The sequence below is a fragment of the Pipra filicauda genome, unplaced genomic scaffold (assembly GCF_003945595.2).
Source record: "Pipra filicauda isolate LSUMZ 115617 unplaced genomic scaffold, ASM394559v2 scaffold322_size837228_pilon, whole genome shotgun sequence".
NCBI lineage: Eukaryota > Metazoa > Chordata > Aves > Passeriformes > Pipridae > Pipra > Pipra filicauda.
Window position 1 is genome coordinate 623,134 of NW_024104446.1, and position 23,989 is coordinate 647,122.

General features: G+C 39.6%; 1 protein-coding gene across 1 annotated transcript in view; it reads left to right on the forward strand.

The window, feature by feature from the left end:
* The window catches only part of ABLIM1 (actin binding LIM protein 1), a 196,634-nt gene that overhangs the window by 1,047 nt on the left and 171,598 nt on the right, over positions 1-23,989 (forward strand). The window lies entirely within an intron of this gene.

The window sequence follows — 23,989 nt, forward strand, 5'->3', positions numbered from 1 at the left end:
ATTGTACCTGTGATGGACATTTGCATCTGGCTTGAAATTAACGTTTTGGGTTTTACTTCAGATTTGCATTTGGTTTAATAATGGCCTAAACTTGAATAGCCTTTGTCCTTTGCATGCATTCATGTGTAGGCTCTGGCTCTGTGTTTGCTCATTCTGGGCTGGAAATGAACAGATCAGCCTCATTGACTGCAGATCCCATCTTGTCCCAAAGTTCTGCTTCCAGTATGAGAAACCGATGCAGGTGTGGTGGAAAGACTGATGCTTTAAGTTTTTTTATTATAGTTAGTACAAATTAAAGGACTGGAAACATAAAGTTAAGCATTTTCTGAACATTGTCATAACAAAGCAGAAATACTTGCAAGCATCTCCTGAAGAGAGAAAATTATCTTCACAATAATGACAAGTGAAAACACTCCCTGGTTATCTCTGAATTGAAAAAAATATTTTATAAAAATTACATATTACATATTAACAAAACCCTGAATGTAAGGAGGCATCTTATTTGTGCGTCCCTTGACTTTTCTGCATCTTCATGTGTTAAATACTGCTCTGCATGGACCAGCTCTTTCACCTGCTTGGATTCCTGTTGACATCCAAAGGAGCTACGTGCACATAGAAGACATCCTGTGACTGCTAAAAGGTTGTCGGCATTTTGTGGTTATGACCATGTTCCTAAAGCATCACACCCATTTTAGATATAAATAATAAATGGTGATAGAGCGGCATAATTCTTCATGGAACAGTAGATTTCTTGCTTTAGGAAGAAATGGACTGTATTGGTCTCCAAATAATCCATTTCTGGAAGAACATTAAGTATATGAGTATCAGTGCTGTGCTAAAGCTGCATTAGTACCTGTGGGGAAAACCCAGCAAAGCTTTATGACATGGATTAGATTTGTTGTCATCAGAAGGGTACCTGGATTTGAGAAAGCGACATAAAAACTTTGCAATTTCAGCTTTGCAGATGGCTCTCTAAAACTGAACTGTACAGAATGGGAAGCCAGGGGAAATTTCCACAGACCATATTCCCCTTTCCTCCCCTCACTGTCCCTCTTTGCTGTTCATCTGCACAACACATGATGTTTGATGCCTGCTTGATTCTGCTGGAGAGCTGCCTGGAGAAGAAGAGTGAATTCTTTCTCAGTCTCTCCTGTGCCATCTAGTTTTTTCAGAGTAATTAATTGGAGAGAGAGAGACAGCCTATAGGACTTTAGGGATGTAGTGAATAAGATTCATGAAAGAGATTAAGATTTTAATTTCTATTGATATCTCATTTTAAATTTTCACAAATTGATTTAGTTTGAAAATATGTGAGTTTGTGGAGGTAGATAGATTTATTCAGTGCTGACCAATTTTTGTGTAAAACACTATAGACCATTGTTACTATAAATAGTTTGAAACACTACTGTTATTAAAATATTACATATGAACTTATTTTTATACACTTAAGTGGTATGATGAGTCTTAATGAGGTTACTCATGAGAATGTAGCTCAAGTAAGAAGTGAGTCTTTAAGGGATTAGGGCTTTGTTCAACTGCCAGATAGAAGCCCTTTGCTTCATGAAGGCAGATTACCTCATGCATATGCGGTCTCATTAAAAACACTGTATCATTATGGTCTGCAAGCTCAGCAAATATTGATTGTTAATATTTTATATGGTGTTAGCTGCCCAAAAGGTGATTATTATTCTGAATGCATCAGACACTCTGGAACTGTCTGCTTGTTGATTATATACCAAGCATAGCTAGGATAGCAAAAGAGTTAAACATTCACCTGGGCCGTTTTTCTTACTAAACTGCAGAAGATATTCAAGGGACAGTAAAAGAATCACAGTATTATTGGTGTTCAATCTGTGCAGCTCACTATTCATCTCTTTTGCTCCAGGAGGCAGCATGTGCCTGAACTGAGTGTAGTGAACTGACTGCAACAGATGACAGAAAAAACTCCTGAAATCCAGCAGTACCCTTTTGGACTGTTCCTTTTAACTCTCCTGTTCTAGTTCCCTGGTGTTATTTGACCAAAACTGCTCATATAGTCACTGACATTATGACAGATTATAAGTCAATACATAAAGTATAACTAATAACACAAATTCATGTAATTTTGCCTTAAATGGAACTCTGAATAAATGTTTTATGCTCCCCTACTTGTACAATGGAAATAATGGAAGCTAACTTTTTCAGAGGGCCTGCTGTGAGGACTGATGGTTCCCCTGTGCCTTAAGATGAGTTTTCTGAAATTTTCCCTTTTTTTCCCTTCCACTCTTCACAGACTAGGTTGTTGCAGTACTTCACACCTGTCCCTCAGCTCTTGCTGTTATGTAAATGTAAGGTCTCTAACATCCTTCTGCCACTTTCCTTATAGTATGGCTCAAGCAGATGTGTTGACCAAATGCCGGATGAAACAGCATAGATCAGTATTCTCAGAAGCTTGAACAAATAATCATTTTAGAAATGTGGAGACTGAACTGGGAGCTGAAACAAACTTTGAAAAATGACTTTTCCTTATCAAGTTGGAGTCCTTCCCAGGGCACTCTCACATCCTGCTCTGCAGCCTGTTGGGATCAGTGGAGATCTGCCGTTGACTTCAGTCAGGCTTTTCACTTTTGCAGTTTGCAAAAGGCTTCATATTCTACTTTCAGCTGTAGTTAAGTAGTTGCTATTAGGACTCATGTATGAGTGAATTTGGGTGTTGGAGTAAGCCTTATAGATTGTTGCTTACCTAAGGGCTTGTTTGCAAAGAGCTGTAAATTCCCTGGATGAAAGACATTTTTCTAAAGCCAAGGATAACTGTGACCTACTTGTGCATGTTATCTCACACTGCTTAAAAACTGTCAAAACGACTTGTTATCGTGAAGGTCTAAGTTAATGGAAAATGGCTATTTTTAACTATTATAATCTTCAGTTAGGCTAGAGCAAGCAGTCACAAATAGGAGTGTTTAATATGGTCAAATACAAATATCTTTGCTAATTTTTTTTCTTAAATCTTAAAAAAAAGTATTGTGAGCTGTATTAAGTCCAGTAGGCAACTACTTCAGGAAAATGAAGGCATGTGAAATAGGAGGTTTATCAACAGTGGTGTGTTCTTTTTCATAACAAAAATCACTGGCAGAAGCCAGTGTTAAAGAAATATTATTGCTGTCTAATACTTACAGGTTGTACTCTGCCACTCTGATGCTGCACATGTGGTTATTGTAAAGAAGGTTGTTGCATTTTTTAGCCTGCTCAATAGTCAAAGTAGTAGAGTTATTTAGCTTAAGAATTTATTTTATACTACAATCCTTGTTTTTCCCTATTTGATTTTTTAACAAATGTAGATCAAATACTTCTTATTTCAGCCAAATAAACCACCCTAATCACTGTGTGAGGGAGGTTTTGTCCTCACTTTACAGGTGAAACAAGAACTGGGATGACATTTTTTTTCTTTTTCCCTGAGTCTGAGGGCCAGGTCAGAACAGGGGAATTTCTGCCTTCTGGACCTCTTCTCAGGCTCCTCATTTGTTGTTACACAAGTTGATAATAGATTTCTAGCAGCAGATGATAAATTTCAGCTCATTATGTTTTGCTCTGGTAACAGTTCTTTCTTCATGCTCATTGATTGGTTGATCTCTCTCACAAATGTGAACTTCTGTATGAAGAAATTGCAGATTTTTCCATGAGAAATTTACATACTAAATCTTGAGTTCCTACTATTAATAACCTTTACTTTTCCAAATTTTCTTGTCCTCCTCAGATAGCTGTAGACATGGCTGCTGTTACCATGACTTATGATTGAGATCTGTGCTGACTGGTTTAAAAACTTGCTACTGGGAGCTTCTGTTCAACAGTTTATGTCAGGCTGAGTGACCTGGAGAGTGGGGCAGTGTGAGCTGCCTGGACATCTCCTTAATTTTCGAAGTGGAGAATTTTGGCATGTTTAGAGTAGTTAATTATTGTAGCTTCAGTGCTTCCAGTCCCAGTGATTTTCACCATTTTCCTTGGTACAACGCTCCATAGCCCAAAGGAATGCGTTCTTGGCAGGGTTTGCTGCTCTGCAGCACTACCTGAGGCAGGGCTGTGTGAGCAGTCATGCCGACACAGCTGTTTCCCACTCGGAATACCTATGCAGTGCAGGGTTTGGAACTGGCTCTGATGCTTTTTCTCCTCCCAGCTTTTGCCCTGAATTTCTTTTGTGCTGATTTCATACTGTTATTTAATCCTGTCTGTACTTTCTCTTCAGTTCTTCCAAATATATGTAAGGACTTATGCTTTTTTCAGTAGTTACTCATTTTAGGGCTTGAACCTTGATTTAATGGCTTAAGTAGCTCAGAATCAGTACCTGGATCATCACTGCAAGCAGTACTTGTCTGTACATGAGAGTCAGGAGCTGCACCCGAATCTTTAGGCCTAGTAGAGCTTTTGTTTCATTCAGGAAAAAGAATATTTTACAGAGGTACCTGAGTTAAAGAGCAGTATCTCTTTTAAGCTGCTCCTTTTTAAGTTTTGGTGCTCTGTCCCATCTTTCCCCCCCCAGTCCCCTCAACAAAGCTTTGTCTGGCTGTTTAGCCTTTGTGATTAATGAAAATTAGTCCCAAATGCATGGAAAAAGTTGCATAGACTAATGGCAACAACAAGAGGAAACTGGGACAATGAGGTAGAGTCTATTTTAGATGCATGGCTTTGAAAGGAATTGCAAAGAAGGAAAATAAGCATCAGCTTATGGAAGGGAAAGCCAGGAAAATTGCTTATAGTGAAGAACACCAGAACCTCATGCATTTCACAGTTTCTGAAAACAATTTTTCAGGGATTTGTTTCTTTCTTTTAATAGGTTTGAATTAAATATTTTAAATTATTTTTAAATCTAATCTGTTAGTAATTGAAGATGAAAACCACACATGGTTAGTTCATGTGACTGGTGTAAGATTTCTTAGTTTTGCGATGTTAAGGCAGAAACATGCTGTGGAAAGCAGACTTTCGTCAGTAAGTTCTGAGACCAGCAAGCAGCCCTTAATTTTTTTAATCACATGCTGTTTAGGCAACATTATCTTTATAATTAGGTGTTGTTCTCCATTAAAACTCAAAGAAGACTCCTAGACATTATGCAGTAATAGCAGAGAAAAACTGTGAGACACACTTTTTTAAAAAAATGCTCAGCCCTTATTGTGTCATGTTTTCAGAAAGAACTAAAGTTTTAGAAGCTTAAACCCAAATAAGAGTCCTAATTCTGTAAACATTCTTGTGCATTACATTCTGTATTTTTACCAGTCCCATATGTTATGTAAAGAAATCCTTAGTTTGTAAACAAGGTTGGACCAGATAAGCTTCAATAAGGTGCACCTGTGAGGGAGTTATTTTATGTTCTCCTTTTCCTATTTGTAAGCCAGAATTAGTGCTTTGGTGAGTCAGTTTGTTCCGTGTAACTGATTAAATAGGGCCACATCCACAGTGCAGTGCCTGCTGTCCACGTGCACGTATTTGAGTTAGACCTAAACTCACTGTGGTGCTGATTGTGCAGGGCTTTAGGGAGAGCAGGATATGAGCTACCTGTGAATACCTGCTCAAGTTCATGTGTGAGTTCTGCAGCCTGTGTTGACTTCTGTGCTGCTGCAAAGTTCGTTGTGGCCAGTCTTATATAGCCTTGGAGTTACTTCCTCAGGGACAGAAAGAATTGCATACACTTCATGTTTGTTGAAAACTATTTGTTCATCTGAACTTCTCATTTTAAAGTGGAAGGAGGATCTCTTGTCATCATTGTGAAAAAGACTGGTGTGTAAAAGTGTGATGAGCCAGTGTCTTGTGGCACCAGGATGCCCTCTGCGTCCAGAGAGGAGATGTTGGGGTTTTCCAGCTGGTAGGATTACAGGGAGAGATCCATGGGAGAGATGCCTGCTCTATGCAGCTGTGACTGAGGGGCACTCTGGACAGAAGCATGAAATAGGAAACATCGAGAAGATGATGTTCTCAAAGGTGAGGCAAAAGGTGCTTTATCCCCCTGTGGTGTATTTGCAGTTTCAACTTAGAGAGTGGTGCAAGAAAACCAGTCCAAACCAGCCAGTAAATTATGAGGTTCTGACTCTCTGAAACCTTTAGAGCTGTGTTTAGCTCTCTTTGGAGCATGCTGAAAAGTGCAGTATATGTTGCTGTTCATTGATGAAGCCAATGATGCCTTTTTCTATTTCATGCTCGCATCCTTTTTGCTTGATAACTTATTGACATGGCACTAAACAGTGATCCTTTTGGAGATGGGTCAGAGAAGGGAATGGTCTTAGCACTATGGGCTTTACAGGAAGGGCATGATAAGAAGTTCTAGTTTACTGCTTCTTTACTAATAAATATATTTTATTCTGTTTCTGGAATGGCAAAACAGGTCATGTATTGTCCTGAGATATGGACACATTTTAATCAAAAGTTTGAAGCTGAAACAGTTTCTGCAACATTTTTCGAGTACTTGTCATTTCCTTTGCTATACCTCGAACCTCAACTTAATAAATGGGCTCTCGTTTTAACTACTGTTTCCTCTAAGGTAAGTCTTGTATAAGTAAGGACTGTGGGATTTCACTCAGTGAAAGGATTCTGCTTTAATTACTGTTATTATAGAGCTGATTTTGTTTCTGTTGCATCACGCTCATGTGAGGCATCTTTGATCAACAGAGAAGTCAGCAAAACTGCTGTTCAAATTACAGTTTCCTTTTAACTAGTGATGAAAGCTTCCAGTTTATTTTTGGCATTAGAAAGTCAGGGAGACAACCAAGTTATATAAGAGCTGAAACCTAGTTAATGATAAAGAAACATAGCTAAGAGTCTACGATAACAACTCTGAAAAAGATGTTCCAGCTCTACTTCTCTGTGGCCCTATATACAGATAATGCAAAACAATTTATGCCAAAGTACTGATTTTTCAGATGTCCTGGGTTGCCACTTCTCTTAATCAGCATTTGTGGGAGAGCTGACTTCCATAAAGACTGTGTAAGGTGAATTAATTGAATAGAATTAGGGTGTAAAAGGAGAGGTGAATTTAGGACTTGCTGTTTCACCAAAGATAATTGTAAATACCTTGTTCAGCTGAACAGGAATACAGTTGATCCTGTGGTCAACAGACAATGTGAAAATCAATGCTTTTCGGAGAATGGAAACCAAAAGGAGAAAAACCTTTTTTTCCTTGATTAAAAGCACACTGGAGTGAAACACCAATCTAAGCACCTTTAAAATAAGGTTTAGTTGCAAAAGGAATTTTGCTGAGCATTATCCATGTAGTAATATTTTATGCCTGTTAATGAAAGTCAACATAATTTTCTCTGACAAGGACTTTCTTTATCCCAGTCGGAAGGGTGTGTACAGGCATGGACTGGCTGTGCCAAGGTGTGTGTGAATGCCTCTCCACAACAGGAGATCTCCACATGTCCTGAGTGGTTTATAATGAGCAAAGCTGTAGAACCTATTACCTTTCATTGGAAGTGTGCCTAGTCTTACTTTTTAAATTTCACCTGTTCTTCTCATTAATATCCTCTGCATATGAATGCAGATGCACAAAACAGCATTTGAATGTTTCTGTGGCCTTCTGCTGCTGTTGTATAAGTTTCTCTTTTATTGTCCTAGTAAACCAATAAAACAATTAAATGATAATCAAACAATCCATTAAAAACTTGTGGCATATGTAAATAAGAGCAAAACCTGTTGCAAGAAGACAATACTTTTATATAATAATGTGGTTATCCAAAACTGTTTATTCTACTTTATGAGCTGGAGATAATCCCAAAATTATTCAGTCCAGACTTTGATCTAAGGAAGAATAATAAAACTTTGATCATTGTTGAATTGGCAGCTGCTATAAAAAGCCTATGTCATATTTCTCTCTCAGTAACACTAGCTAAATCCAAAATAACTGATAAAAGATTTCGATGATTGCAGCTTAGGGATGCTTTCAGACTTGACCTGAAGTAATCTCTGTCCGAAAATGTCTATAAATACTTTTTTCTATTTTCTGTTGCCAGATGTTTTGATATTTGGAAATTTGGGATGAATGGCAAAAATGTTTTGTGTACTTAGATGTGCAGTACACATTTGGAGTCTTGTGTTTCAGAGTAAAAGGCTCTGGTTAACTGATTATGTTCATATGAATATATGATTTGTATATGAATATATGAATCATTTGCAACAAACTTCTGATACCACTGTCTTTATTTCTATCATTTTGAAAATACCATGTAAAATTTTTAAATTGGTAATGTCTATGACTGTGTTGTAGTTGCCACAGTGATACCATATTTGTTTCCATCCTTGCAACATAGTAAATATTTTCCTACGTGTGTATAGGAAACACCACTTGTGATGAATTTGCTTTAGAGCTGCAGCTGGACAGGGGCAAATTCTTCTAGCTTTAGTATTATAAAACTTACAAGAGAATGTTAAAAAAAAACATTCATCATTTTTTTCTTTGTAAATTGGGTTTTTTGAATAGTCCAGAATTGTAGGAATCACAGACTTGTGAAGTTTCTTTGGAACTTTGAATTTCTACCCATTCAATAAGGAAAATGGCTGAAAACTTAGACTGAAGTGGCAGCTGATTTTAGCTTCTTTAACATATTTTTTATTTTGAGATATGACCTCAGTCAGTAATGCAGTAATGCGGGGCTTTTTCAAATCTGTGCGGCAGGGATGTTCAGAGGTTCATGTAATGTTTGGCAAAGTGTTTCAAGAGTAAAGTGCCATGAAGGGGCTGTATCTTGCTCTTCCTTCCACCAGCCTAGCAGTGTGCATTTGGCTTGTTCTCTACAGCCTGTGGTGGTAAAAAAGTTCAGCAGGGCACGAGCCAACCTTTCCATTCTCTTCCTTTGAGTTTTCTTGCTGTTTGGCTCCCTGCTTGACTCACGTATTCTGCAGATCTGAAGTTTTCCATAGTAACACTGGTCTTGTGTTTTGGGCAGTAAGTCCTATATTTATATATAGTTTATAATATTTATAATATTTAACTATTGAGTTAAAAATTGACTTATTAACTGTAATATTAAACTATTGAGTTAAAAATGTTCAAATTTTGTTTTGTGAGATTTTGTGACTTTTTGCAGTAGCAGTCTCCTTCCTTTCTCTTGTCCTCTGCTGACAGCATTTGTGGATACTGGGAGTCCTCATTTTTGCTTTGTGCAAGGCACAGGCCGAGCAGACCAGTACTGTAAGATGCATTTTATTCTCAGTCCATTGTTGCCACTCTGTATTTATCAAAAGCAAAAAGACTACGTGCCTGAAGGGGGATTAAGAACCCTACCATCTTGCTATTTATGATGCTCAGGAGATATTTTTAGTAAAGGTTGTTGGTGCTGCTGCCCAAGGGAGTGGCTGGGAGAGGATAGGTCAGGAGCAGCCAGCTGGAACTAATGAGCACAATGGCTGGGACTGCAGGGAAGGGGTAACCCCAGCAGAGATGTCTTTGGTGGCTGGATGCATCCACAGGATGTGTAGGTGTACACATAAGCAGATTTGGAGTCTATGTATAGAAAAGAACTAAAAAACTAGAACCACCTGTGCTCACTGCAGCCATTTGAAGGAGGGGAGGAGGTTAATTCATACTATGTTCCACACATCTTCCCAAAAGATTCTTGGAGTTATGTGAAATGTTTTTTCTGTGATACTCAGTTTCCATAGCTGAACTTTCCCTCCAAATGTACAGATCCAGCAAGATCTGTATGTTGCTATTACAGATTATGACTCATTTTTCCAAGGAAGCAAGGTCAAGACTGAGCATTGTTCTACCCTTGTTAATTTGCTTCCTACACTTTCCTCTAGAGACTGAGAAGTCATGAGAGCAGTGAGTAAAGGAGATGGTAAGAGTTGGAGAGAGTGGAAGAGCAACAGGAGGGCACCTGAGAATGGTGAGCCAGAGACATACTTGAAGCAGGGTGAGGCAAGAGGGTGTGCGTGGAAGTCTTTCTTCAGGCTGGTACAGAGGCAGAACTGACACTGGCCCTAAATCTTAAAAAGATTAAAAGAAATGTGAATTGAGAACATTTAAAGAGTTATGGAAAGGAGTTGTAAGTGCTCTGATGTCAAAAAGCTTTTTATTTTTATTTATTTTTTTTTGGACACCCCAGGTAGCCTAACAATCAGTCAAGGGGAGTATGTGCTGGAGCAACTGTCCTTAGAATTGCTGCAAGTGTTTTTGTGATTTTCTGAAGGGAGTGGAGGGAAGTATTGGTATCTAGTATCCTGAGGAAAAACTCTTTGCTGCCTAAAACCTCTGAACGCTGCACAGACTGATCTGGGAGCTGGTGCTCTGCCAGATCCTATTTTTAAGCAATTAAGTTTATGAAGTTATGCTTCTCTAGCAGTATCACACAGACTTAGGGCCTGGAAAGGGAGCGGGGAACACGTGTGCAAGCATATGACTTCTGAGGGGAAAAATATAAAACTAAGTTTGGTGCCATGTTTCCATGTTTCCTAGCAAAGAGCTAATCTTCAGTGAGACTGAACAGCTCCGACCCTGGTGTGTGTCCGTCCTGCTGAATTGCACAGTCTACTTAAAAGTAGGATCTGCTGTTTTCCTTGCATACATAGCTTATTTTTTTTCTACTAATGCTTTCATTGCACGGCAAGTTGATGTATTAAGAGATTTCCTAGGGCAGTGAGGAAACCCCATCAGCTGGGGCCTGTAAAGAAACTAGAAAACATGCCAACGGAAGTCTTATGTTAACTCACTGGGAATGGATTAATTATGATGTACTTCTGATTTCTGCCATGTCTAAAGACATCTGTATGTACAGCCAGAACTGATCAAATGTGTTTCTGTGAATGTAACAAGTAGGTTTTCTGTTTACAAAATACACTTCATGTAAATGAAATTGGGAAGACAGAAAGAATAACTGGAATAGAAAATAAAGTCCACAGGAATCACTGCTGCTGCCTGAACACTAGTAATACTGTTAACAGTTCCAAATTTAATGGTTGTAGACAGAATCTATCTTCCTTCATGCTAGCAGGAAAGCTCAGTTCACATATCCTGATTTCCAGCAACAAATGTTGTGTGTCTGAGATTTTTCCAAATTCTAGGATAAAAAGTTATGTTTTGACACAAACATGGGAGAGCATTGCTCCACTTATAATGCATGTTAGTGTGCCTGCTCAGAATTTCTTTAAGGTGTGGAGTTCTTTGTAAAGCATTCATTAATGTTTCTTCCCCAAACTGTATTCCAGAAACAATACTCATCATGGACTGAAATAGTTTTTGGACACTATGAAGTTTCATGTTCTGCCCCACCCTCCTTAATTTCTGTAATGCAAAATAATCCAGTAGGAAATCCTTAATTCAATTTTAATTCTGTCCAACATCATTTACTGCCAATATTTATGTGTTCTATAAGCATACTACTGTTAATATTAATAGTTCGTCTTGGGACCACAAATGTTTAGCATCAAATTCATCTTCCACTAAGAACTAGAAGTTAAAAGTCTTTCTAAAATGGTTATTTTCCTGTCTTGAAAAGATCTTGAAAATGTCCAGCAGTACTGGAAGTTACACTTGAGCATATTCTGCAATATCAGAGGGTGAGGCAGACACAGCAATTTGATCTTTCTTAAGTGCTTCAAAAAGTAATCATCATGCCTTTTATTTCTGATCTATTCCTTGCCTGAATGACTATTTATAAACCACAGTGCTTATTTTAGGGGCAAAGAATATATTGACAAAAAGTCATTTTTGGTAGTGAAACTCTTGGAAGACATGCCATATTCTCTTAGGTTGTGTAAATCTAGAATAACTGTGGGGCAGCAGAATAATTCGAGATTTGTGCTAGTCAGAGAAAGGAATGGGTCAGATTTTTGTGTAATATGAAGTAGAGGAAGACACTGAGCATAGGAACGTTTGTAGGGACAGTTCATCCCAGACAAGGCAGGACAAGGCACAGGACCAGAGCTTTTTCAGGGCCCTTTGCCCATTAGCACTTTGTAACTGCCACAGTTTAACCCAGCCAGCAGCTCAGCCCCACTCAGCCACTCACTCACTCCCTTCCGAGTGGGATGAAGGAGAGAATTGGAAGAGCAAAAGTGAGAAAACTTGTGGGTTGAGATAAAGACAGTTTAATAGGGAAAGCAAAAGCTGCACACACAAGCAAAGCAAAACCAAGGAATTATTCACTGCTCCCCATGGACAGGCAGGTGTTCAGCCATCCCCAGGAAAGCATGGCTCTGTCATGCACAATGGTGACTTGGGAAGACAAATGCCATCACTTCAGTTTTATGAACTGAGCATGACATCAAATGGTCTGGAACATCCCTGTGCACAGCTGGCGTCAGCTGTCCTCTATGTGTCCCCTTCCAGCTTCTTGTGCACCCCCAGCCTCCTTGCTGGTGGAGTGACGGGCAGAAAAGGCCTTGACTCTGTGTAAGCACTGCTCAGCAATAACCAAAACATCTCTCTATAATCAACACTGTTTCTAGGACAAATCCAAAACATAGTCTCATACTAGATACTATGAAGAAAATGAACTTTACCCCAGCCAAACCCAGCAGTAATGCAGGGTCCTGTGCTATGGGACATACAGTTCTATTCAGGTGTGTTCAGTCTGGACCCCTGTTTTGGAGACTTTAAAACAAGTGGGTTTTTGCACATTCATTAGTATATGTGAGCAGGACAGACAGTGTCAAGAATATATTGTTATTTCAAAATTTAACTGCTAATGAAGACTTTAAAGTCTTCTAAGTTTAAAGACTTCTAAACTTTGCCATGTTTAAAAGAATATTAATTGTATACAGTGATTCATAAGTTACAGGAAGCTGAATAAGCATTTCCCCCATTTGAAAGTATGACAGTGGGCATTGTGGTCTTTGGGGAATAGTTCATCCTGGCAGTTACAGGAGTCTAGGTAAAACCTGTAGTGCATCTACCATCTGCTTTATTTGATCTAGGACATGCTAGATAACGTGATGTCCTAGAAGAAAGGTGTGAAAATTCCTTCTAGCTGTTTCTGGAATGTTATGACTGATGTCAGATGTAGGTTAGTGCAGGGAAGAGAAGTTGTATAAAACTGGAAATGGATCCTACTCTTAATGAGTTCCAGTTCTGTATATTAATCAAAATATTGCTGTCCCTTCTTCCCTCTTTCCCTTCCTCCCTCTTGGTTAAACCCTGTACTGAACTGAGAAGCTCCAAAGAATTCTCTTGCCATCCTGGCAGCCCCATTGGAAAACTGCTAGAATCATGAGGAACACCACAAATTGTATATAGATGCTTTTATTCAGTTGACTGAACCATGGGCAAGGACCCTTTTTTTTTTTGCCTAGTGCATAGTTTGCTTTCTAGCCATGCCTTATCTTCTCTAAAGAAATTGGAGTATCTGAATACTGGTATTTAGTTTTAATACCTCTTTGGAATAGTTTGTGTGCCAGTAGGGGCATGGAGGTCTTACCCCTAATCTAAATCATGGTGACCTGTTTTGGAGGACATAAAGTCTGTCAGCAGAAGGAAAGGAGCTGAGGTGCTGTTCAGTAGCTAAGGACAGGGATTATTGCAGGTTTTTGTGACCTTTGCATCTTTTCATTACCTTTTACAGGGTAAATACGTTGAGCTACAAAAGGGAGGGTAACATGTTGCATTATGTTTTCTGATGCTGAACTCATAATCCCTCTTTGATGGCTTCTGTGTGTATATATATATATATATACATGTGTGTGTGTGTTTCTTTTTTCCAGAAGAGATTTGGCAGTCATTGTTTTTCAATTTATTTGACGTTTGACCATCTGGAGCTGAGCAGAACTTTAGTCACACACATTAACTGTGTGAACTGGAGCAATGTAGGATCTAGGGGACACATTCAACTTTTAGCACAATGGAATTAGCAAGGTTACATCAGGATGGGACTGGGTCATTCAGGTGGCTGTTTGCTATGCAGGTTACTGAGAAATGTCATTGTGTTTTTTCAGCACTGAGCTTGGTGTGAAGGTCCCTGGGATGCCTGTGGTAAATCGCTGCACACCAATCAAATAGTTTCCAGTAATTTGTCTCTATCCAGGTTAAACCAAATAATAAGTGTTGGTAATGCTCTGTGGGGCACTTTTTGGACCTGCAAATGGCCAAGAGCTAGTGCTTACAGATGCCTATACTTTTAGGCTGCATTTAGAGTGCATCTTATTCTCTAGATATCTCCCCAAGCACTGCACTGCTGTCACTCTCTGCCTCAGCTTTTCCAGAAGGGATGGCTCCAAAAGCAGAAGTTGGTGAATACAGAGTTATTAGATGGTTGAATGATTCACTGCTGGTTTGTGCGTTGACTTCAATTGTGTCCTGGGTGTAGGGAGTGGTATTGGATTCAGTGGACAAGTTTCTTTATGTAATGGTATCTCTATTTCCTTGAAAATGAGGCTATTGACGCACTTCTGGGCAAAAGTGTATATTCCACAACATTGTTATTGGTGAGACTTCCTCCTTCTATGACTATGATGTCCAGCTTTCCTCTGGATCACATGAACAGCCCATAACTGCTTTTTGTACTTTCTGTAACAAGACAGTGATGGGCCTGTGTCTCCAGTCTGCTAACTCTAAAGAATGTTGTGTTCTTCTCCATTTTTTAGTCAGGAACCTGAACCATTTGAGATCAAATCTGTGTTTCAAGTATATCTCCATGTGAGGGAGATTATGACTTTCATGATGCTTTCCCTCTACTTGTAGGTTGGCCTTGTGATTGTTTTGATAGAACCAGAAAGAGACTGTCATGATTTCTCTAAGAGTCTGATTAGGGGACTGGGAATGGTGCCATGTACACAAGTGTGAACTGTATTGCTGTTGCTGAAGTTCAGGTATGCAGGAATCAAAACCTTCTGTTGCTGCTGTCTACAGACCAGGAGTGTGATTTTAATTTGTCATATCACATGACATAACGTCTTTAATTGAGATAGTCTGGGAAACAGTACAAGGGAAGTCCCTGTGTCTCAAATTTTAGGAAAGAACCTGTGTGTTTTGGTGAGAAGGCTGAGCTGAAATCCATATCACCATGGATTAACTGTTGTTATTTCCTGGCCTTCGTATGAATTTGGGTATGGCTACTGCTGCCATGGTTGTGCCTTTGATGTGGTTTTAGACAAACCTTTGAGATTAATTTCAGAATTCCTCTGTCCTTCTTGGTTGCATTCTTGCAAATTGCCACCCAGTGTGCTGCCCATCCTGTCATTGAGTGTTTTCTCCATGTGTGGCATAGCTGTACAGAATGAAAACCAGCAGGATTATAAATGTATATAGCATCAGATGTTACCTCTATTTTGTCAACATGTAGTCTAACTAACACCTGGTGACTTCCTTTCCTTTTGGCCTTTAGTTTCCCTGCTGAAGACAGCTGCTCACAAACAGCTGTGTTTGTCCATTTTACAGAGCTTTGAGGATTAATGATTTTAATGCACAATACAGCAAAGGAACTTTGTTAAATCAATGTTTGCTCATTTGGTGACCAGGCTCTTTAATAATTAAAATGATTGCCCATAGTGGTTTTCTGCCTTTCCTGATGTCCAAAAGAGAAGTTCTGGACTTCACACAGGTGCTTCTATTATTGCGCAGATGATCTGAGGGCTGAGTTTAACCACTGCCATATGGTGGGGTCAGGAGCTGCAGAACAACTTTTCAGCTGCTCTGAGAAATATTCAGACAGGTTGTAGAAGCTGCTCTGCAAAATCACCTCACCAGCATTTCCAAGAATGTCAGATTTAGTATAGGAGAAATGTTAAGAAGTGCAAATTGTGGGAGATGAAGAATCTGGTAGATAGACCACATACAGAATCAGTGAGAAAACAGGTTTGTGCTACTGTTAGTGAAGTTCATTGTAAAGTATCTGGTCAGCAGGCATTTCCTGAGACTTACATGTACCATCACAGATATTATTGTCAGAAGTCAGACTGGGTGATGGTGGATGCCTTAAAATCAGTAAATTTGGGAATGAAAATAATTTGAGACAGCAGTCATGGAACACATTTTGACCATGACCTCTCCCTATCATGGCCATCAGCTGGCACTTGTAAGTTGGCTTTTTCCTTTGAGTGTGAAGGGTCATGGCAGTCCAGTGAACAGAGCTGCCTGCTGAGGATATGCAACAAATGAGGTGGCTCAAGGCCTTGTCTGGCAACATTTACTCTTGTGGTTTAAACTCAGACTGGAGTTTGCAGTGTGAAGTGTCTTGCATCACTAGATTTTTGGGATTTTATTTGAGATACGTGTATTACTTAGTTCTGTCCACTTCCTAAGTGGAGCCTGAATTTGCAGTTTACTAAGCAAGTACGTAATTTAAAATAGTGGAGTCTTTATAGCAAGTAATTTTTAGTGTGTTTGACAGGATTTAGAGCACCCCGATTAGGAAGTTTTTTGTCTGTGTTACCACTGATGTCAGCTGTCCCTAGGTCTGTGATGTTCCACTGCTAAGTACAGGCTAACTCAGACTTTCCTCACTGCTGCAGCTTCTCTTCCAATCTGGAACTCAAAACACCAGACATCAATAGTTAGCATGATCTATGAAGGCAGGTGCAGGCCATGATATAGAGGAGAGGATATACAAGATGAGGCTGATGTATCCAAGGGAGTTAGAAAGCACAGATGATACCATAACCTAGTAATGCTATGTTGTTCCTTCTCTGTCATTTAGTCCAGCCACCGTCTGTCTCCCATTACCTAATCCAGAATGGTGCTATTTTATTTGTGCAAGAAGAATGTTAATGATATTTGGAATAGGCTTAAGTAGGACTTAAGTGTCATACAGATGTGGGGTAGTCCTTTGCATGGGGTTGTAGCCTGCTTTTTATGCAAACACATAGTTAGCCTTTTTGCTCAAATGTAGATAGGTGTAAAAATCAACACTTGAATTACAAATACAAGGTTTTTTAAGTCCACTTGGTAGCCTAAGGAGTGTCACAGTATCTCTATCTCTAAGACACTGTCCTGAAAAGATGTAACAGATATTTAACACAACATTTCATGATGCAAATCTATTTCTAGTTAGGTGTCATGTGGTTACAGAGAAAAAGATAAATGTTTTTTTTTTTCCTTTGAGCAGTGTAAGTTAAAAGACAAAACAGAGTTTTCCAGGTTTACTGCTTTGAAAGGAAACATAATTAGGAAAATCTCTGTAAATGTATTTTTGCTCTTACCCACTGAATTATAAAGTGATATAACAGGTGATCAATTTGGAGGAAAAAGAATACAGAGGCTTGTATGGAGGCTACATTAGGGAGCAAAATACAGCAGGTTTAGAGCTGTGTTTGGATGACCTTCAAATCCCATCTGCAGGTTTCTTTTTAGCTTCAAGTTTCAAATGTCAGCTGCAAGTAGATCATTGCACCAGAAACACTTAGGCAATAGAAGATCAAGGGTGTCCTCTCTTTGCATTTGTTTTAGAGGCGAGAGAGCTGTGTTGCCTCATTAGGAGCCACTGTCTGTGGATAGACTGGTGTCTTCTGGGAGGAATTGGGAAATCTCGCACACTGGGTCAATATGCCAAGGGTGAAAATATATTAATCAAGGGTGGAAATGAGAGTATCTCCACAAGGTAAAACAGAAACATTAAAAATCCACTATGTTAACTTATTATAATATACTGCTTCAGTCTGGTGTTTGGGTTTTATGCCATGAGCCATGAATATCCATGGCTTAGAGCAGTAAAGTTTTAGACAGCGGTGGAAGAAAGCCAAAACAACACTAGGGTATAGGTAAGTCTAATTAATCAGCATTATGACCTCTTGCCTCCTTGAACTACAGAATTTACCAGCAAATCCAAAAGGAAGGCTGGAGCGAGAAATCTGTCCCATCTCCTGATTTAGTTATGGACTTCTCTCTTGTACTTTGATTGCTTACATGAAAAAATGGGATAAAGGGGAAGTATAAGTAAGGCACTGTTATTTTTGAAACAAAATCTTAGGTCAGAGGTTTCTGTCTGCCAGAATGATCCTTGAGTTGAGTAAAAACATACTGAGCCTTAGCTGCCTCCAAGAGGCATTTGGCAGAATTGAAGGATTGCTCAGAGAAGAAGCTGTTCTGAAGTGCTGTAAAAGCTTCAGGAGCTTTTAATTGTTACCACTGATGTCATTCAAGCCTGATTCCCACTGGAACTTCTTCTGTGTTAATTATGGTCCTGAGGATGATAACTTGGCAAAGGCAGCTGCAGCACTGCTGTTGCATCAGTTAATTAATCATCCAGGCTAGATTGGAAAGATGATGTGTTCCTTTTCTCTCATTATAAACAGCTGTAGAGAAATGGAAAGGTTTTGATGACTGAAAAGTCCTTTTCAGCTGTGTTACAGTTGTGAGGGCTGCCGGATCCTCAGCCTAGTGTACAGGTCTCATGCGTTCATGTTTTCAAAGGCATGGTGGTGCTTGAAACACATCAGACTCTACAAAATCTTTGCCTCCTGAGTCAACTGTAAGAAAAAGCGTTATGAATTAAATTAGTACAGATTTAATGACCTTCTAAAAATTACTTTCACAGGTGAAGGAGACAGATCCCATCAGGAATAAATTGAAGATAGCCAGAGTGACTTTCTTAGCAAATATAGAGAGATTATTTCTGGAATGGCTTTGGGAATAGTTTGCACACTCTGGTGATGTTGATTTCACTGTAGGGTTATTGGCCTTTCCTTAGTGCCTCTTGCTAACCTGATGCTTGAAGCAATGCAGACATCTGAACTACAGCTCATAGGATTCCCTCAGCCATAAGAACGTGGCCTTTGGAGTGACCTCTGTCAGTTCACCCCTGCAGTGAACTGACTGTCTGTCAGAACCCTACCACAGCAAAAACCAGCACACTGTCTCTTTATCTGGTCCTGTTAATCATAAGGAATATTTATGGACTTTATTGTCTGAAGTGCAGGCTGTAACATCTGAACGTTATTTCAGCTAAACTTTGAAAGCTAGTGAGGTGACATGTCCTTATATTGCTGAACTGGGTCACTCTTTTTCTTTGTGAAATTTGGTTCTGAACAAGCTTGGGAGCAGAAAGGACACTTTTCTAACATCTTTATTTGCTTGTTTAGGCAGATAAAAGCCTCAAGCTGCTTTGTGTATTATGCCTCACAGATCCTCATGGTGACTTTTTAAGGCAAAAATAACTTCCAGAAATGTCAATAGAGGTGAAAAATTATTATTTTGGAACTTGTAAATTAAACTAACTGCACTGAAGACATGTTCTTTGTATGTGGTGACAGGAAACAGTGATAAATACAATGACATATTCGTAGTGATAAAGATACCCTACAATCTTGTTATTATGTTCTTCCTCATTTGTTAATTAACTGATTTCCATGGAGTTCTTGTGCAGAGGGGAGGGCTGTGTTTTATTAGTAGGGCACTGCAGAATTTGTTTTGTGCCCAGTGATTTTTCATGACAGTCTTATGGCTAAAAGAGAGGTCTGCATTGTCTGTACTTGGGAGCACACCTGAATCTGGAATGACCTTCCTGTCTGACCTGGGAAAACCTCTTGCTGTGCCCTGTGCTGGAGCATTCACCAAGATGTACTTAATCATGCTCAGATGACCTGCCTTTGTAGTGAAAAGTTAAAATAAAAACCCCAACCGTATTTCCAAGCCATTGTCCCTTCTTTGACACTACTCTGATCTATGAAGGCAATGATTTTCTCAGAACTACCTTTTTTTTGATTATTTGTTTGCATCCAGTTCTGGTCACATGCGGTGAAATTGTACTTTGTGCCTCAAGTAAACCTGACTCATACGGTCAAGGGGATTTTGACAATGATATGTGAGAGAGCACTTGCCCAGTAGGTGAAGAGGCTGAAGATACACACAGTGTGAAAATGCTGTGCAGATGCTTCCTTTGGAGCAGTCAAACCACCTCCAAAGCCTTCATCTGGGTATGCTCTGTGGTGGTCCTTTACTGAGCAGTGTGTGGAACCATCAGTCATGGCCAAAAGTGTGCTGCCAATCCTGCCTTAATTCCTACAGTTGGGGTTTTTTTCCACTTACTGTAGCCTGGTAGTGAGGATTGAACATTAACCCTTTTCCTTTTACTGTTTGTTTTAATCCTTTATTGTAGGCTACTTTGTGGCGTGTTGTGGTTCCCTGCATTAAAAGTGTGAAAATGTCAGTTGCTGAATGGAGCAATAGTTTTAGTCATGAAATAAATAATTACTGGCTTTTTTAAAGATCTGGATTTTGGTTATTAGAAATGTACTTACCATGAGAAGTTTGCATTGTGGATTTAAGAATTCATTACAGAAAACTGGAGAGGAATAATACCTTTTGGGCAGTGTCACAGGGTTTCATTTTTTGGGGAAGAACAAACTTTTTTGGAAAGATGGTTTAAGATCATTTTAGTCTGTTAAGGCCATTTTTACCCCCATTTTTAAAACTGTAGAGATTCCCTTTAACACTGGTTATGTTGAGTTAACTCAAGGCAAGCATTTTGTTTGGGAAACTCACACCAATACATTGACACACAATAAAGGTGGCATTTACTGTGTCTGACCTGAATGCTTGCTGAGGAATAAAAAGCGTCATTCCTCCCAAAAGATGTATGACAAGGCTGATAAATTCCTGTTTATATGGAATTTATATTCACCTTTTATGCAAGTGCTGATAGATAAGGTGAATCTTGCTCTAAAAAAAAGCCTTTATATTGTTAGATTTGCACTGGAAAGCCCAAGACTAGGGTGAAAAATGGGCATTATGCCAAGTACCATTTACACACCATAAAAGATCAGTGCCTGAGGACTTGCTAACTTAAACAGACAGCAGAAACAGAAACAGCCTGTAGCCTTTTTTTATTTACTTATTTATTAATAAAGCAAGCTATAAAAAGCTTTTTTAACAATTTGGACTTTAATAAGTTGTTGTAAAGGATGTGGACTGGCAGGCAAATTGCCAGGCGTTTATCAGAGAAGCACAAATAAGCACAGTTCATCAAATGGATTAAACATGACATATATTATAGGTACATGTAAGATGTTGAAAAATGAGTGACAGACTCTGAATTGAGTTAATAAAATTCCCTATGCATGGCAGAGTAGTCAGTTCTTTGTTGCAGATAAATGGAGATGTGCATATTTCAGGGATCACTTTTAATCAGAGGTATGTGCTGGTGGTGTGCTGCACTAGGAGAGCTGTGAGATACACCGTAATATCTGTCTGGCATATTTTTAATTTTGGCCATTTCAGCTTGATACATAGAGAATCCATGTAAAAACAGCATTTTAAATAAATTTCTTTGGGTTATTCAGATTAGAACATTGAAATAAAGTTACACCTTGCCTGATTTTAGCTCTAATGTTCCTACTGATCTTTAGAAAACAGTAAGAATCAAGAGAACGTCAGTTTCTATCAGTCTATTGGATCTATATTTTTCTCAAAAACTGAAAATAGAAACTGATGTATGGAGGCCATTTGCCATCCTCAGATGGTGGCCACAAATTTAGGTCACTTCTGAGTGTAAGTACTGAGCCTGTTAAGTTCTGACTTAGCTGCTAGCAGAACTGGTAGAGAAAGGTACTTCAAACAAACCTCCTGGCAGACCAGCCCCCGTGTCTTCAGGCAGAACTGCTGCTGGGCCTGTGGCAAAAATCACACTGGCATTCATGGAACCATGGAATCATAAAGGTTGGAAATGGCCTCTGAGCTCATTGAGTCCAACCACTAATCCAGCACTGCCAAGCCCATCACTAAACCATGTCCCCAAGAGCCACATCCACACGGCTTTTAAATCCCTCCAGGGATGGTGACTCCACCACTTCCCTGGGCTGCCTGTTCCAATGCTTGACAACCCTTTCAGTGATGTAATTGTTCCTAATATCCAACCCCTGGTGCAACTTGAGGCCATTTCCTCTGGTCGTGTGTCTTGTGACTTGGGAAAGAGACTGATCCCCACCTGACTACAGCCTCTTTTCAGGTATTTGTAGAGAGCGATCAGGACCCCCCATTAGCCTTCTTTTTTCCAGGCTAAACACCCCCAGATCACTCATTCGCTCCTCACAGGACTCGTACTCCAACCCCTTCCCAGCTCCCCTCCCGTCTCCAGCTCTTCCATGTCCTTCCAGCGGCAGGGTCTGGAGCCGGGCAGGGCTCGGGTGCCCCCCGGTGGCGGCTCGGAGGGTCCCGGTGTCCCGGCCGGGCGCGCTCGGACATCCCGGTATGTGCCGCTTTCATTGTTTCCTTTGCGGCACCGCATAAAATGCTACTGCTAAACTCCATGTATTGAATTTTCCTCATTTAAATTGATTATCCAAAGAGGTATTGGGATACAGTCTATTTATTTTAAACTTTTTTCCGAAAGATTGTGCATTTAGATCTGAAAACCGGGTTTAGAATTGTTTGGATCTCTTGTTTTCTGTTAAGAATAACCACAATTATGATGGTTTTTCTAGCACATTCTTATGATATGCCTCTTACTGAATAGATTATTAATGTGTTTTATTCTTAAATAGTTTGTGACTTTCATATGCTAGTCTCTTCATTGCTCTAAGATCATCAAGTTTTCCTGGTTTGAGTGCATGCACTGAATGTAACATGCCCTGATTTGGTAGTCATTTTCCATTTTGTAGCTGTATCCTGCTCAAACTTTTTCCTGCATTGCCTATGTGTTCAGTACTGGATATTAGTGACAATTGAAGTGAAGGGATTGTGTGGATACAAGACTGCAAATACTGACTTCTCAGAGCATTGTACCAAACTTTCTGACCACTCTTTGCTGATTCTCTCTAGTTACCATGAATAGTGATTCAGGGTGAGTGCTCACCTGGAGCCTGCCCACATCATTGCAGATAGCTTTTGCATATTGTATGGAATCTCAGCCTCCTTCAGGGTCTCTGGACATCCTTAAGTAGTTCTTTTAATTCACCAGATTTGGACTTGTGGCACTAAATAGTTGCAGTCTGATGGTTGTATTTTCACTCCTTTTAATCACCTTGCTTTCGTGCTGTTCTCATGTGCACCCCTTGGTAACAAATCAATGCATTTGCTGGCAGCTTGTTTGTAGATATTGATTTGATTGGCATTAGCCATCCCAGAACTCCTGATAGTTTTGCATTCCTAACTATAAAATGGGTTTGAGTGATAGAAGGGTGAAGTGACTTATGGCCACTGTCAGACATCCTTGTGTCCAAAGGAACTTACTACCTATGATTCAGTTTATGAAGGCTTTTGAAGCTGTGTCTACAGGTGGCCCAGCCCTGGAGCAGGTAAGCTTTGGTCTTTTTTGACTCCAGACATCATAGCATTTTAATTGCACTGTGTGAGCACCTCCATCCTTCCAGCTGATGACTCTGGAATTACAGGTTTCACCTGTAAAAGAAACCGGCAAGTCAGTTCTTCTAGAAATAGGCTGATCTTATTTCACAGGGTAGTAGATATAAGGAGAAACTTCAGGCTCCACGGATCTCTGCACAGTGTTTCACAAAGTCAGTTCAGTCTTGGAGTGGGGAATCTACATCCCAGGTATTTTTTCAGTCGTGATCCTTCTTTGACTCTCCCAACTTGTTTAATCGCTTTTCTTTTCCCTCGCCAAAGAGGGTCAGTGTCCTTGGGTAGGAGTCATTTTCTACAGCATCTGTCTTTCTTCAGAGTTAACACTGAAGTGTCAGGGGTGAACAGTCTGGCTGAGCTGGGCTGGTACCCTCACCCTTTCCCTCCATTGTGAAATTGCACATGCTTCCAGAGGAGAGAGTAAAGAAGATCCAATGAAAATGAAACACTGACATTTTGCTGGACCTCCCTAACCTTCACCCATTGAGTTGGGCTTCCCTTTGCTGAAATAGTTCAGAAATAACAGATAATATCACACTGAAGCAATAGGATGGGAAAGGTAGCAAGGTACTTGCTTCTTGGCTGCTGTAGTAATGGGTTTTTTCCTTGTTATGTTTCCTTTTTCCTGTTACTATTCTTTGGTGTAATAAAAGCAGCTGTTCTTCAAACAAATGAGAAAAAACAAAGTTTCAGTAAATAATTTATAACAATAACAGAGTTTTTAGGATCTAAGTGCATCCTGTTTCTACTGCTTATGGTGGAGAATAGTGTGAGAGGGCTGGTTAAAATCATTTTTATTTCTTTTCC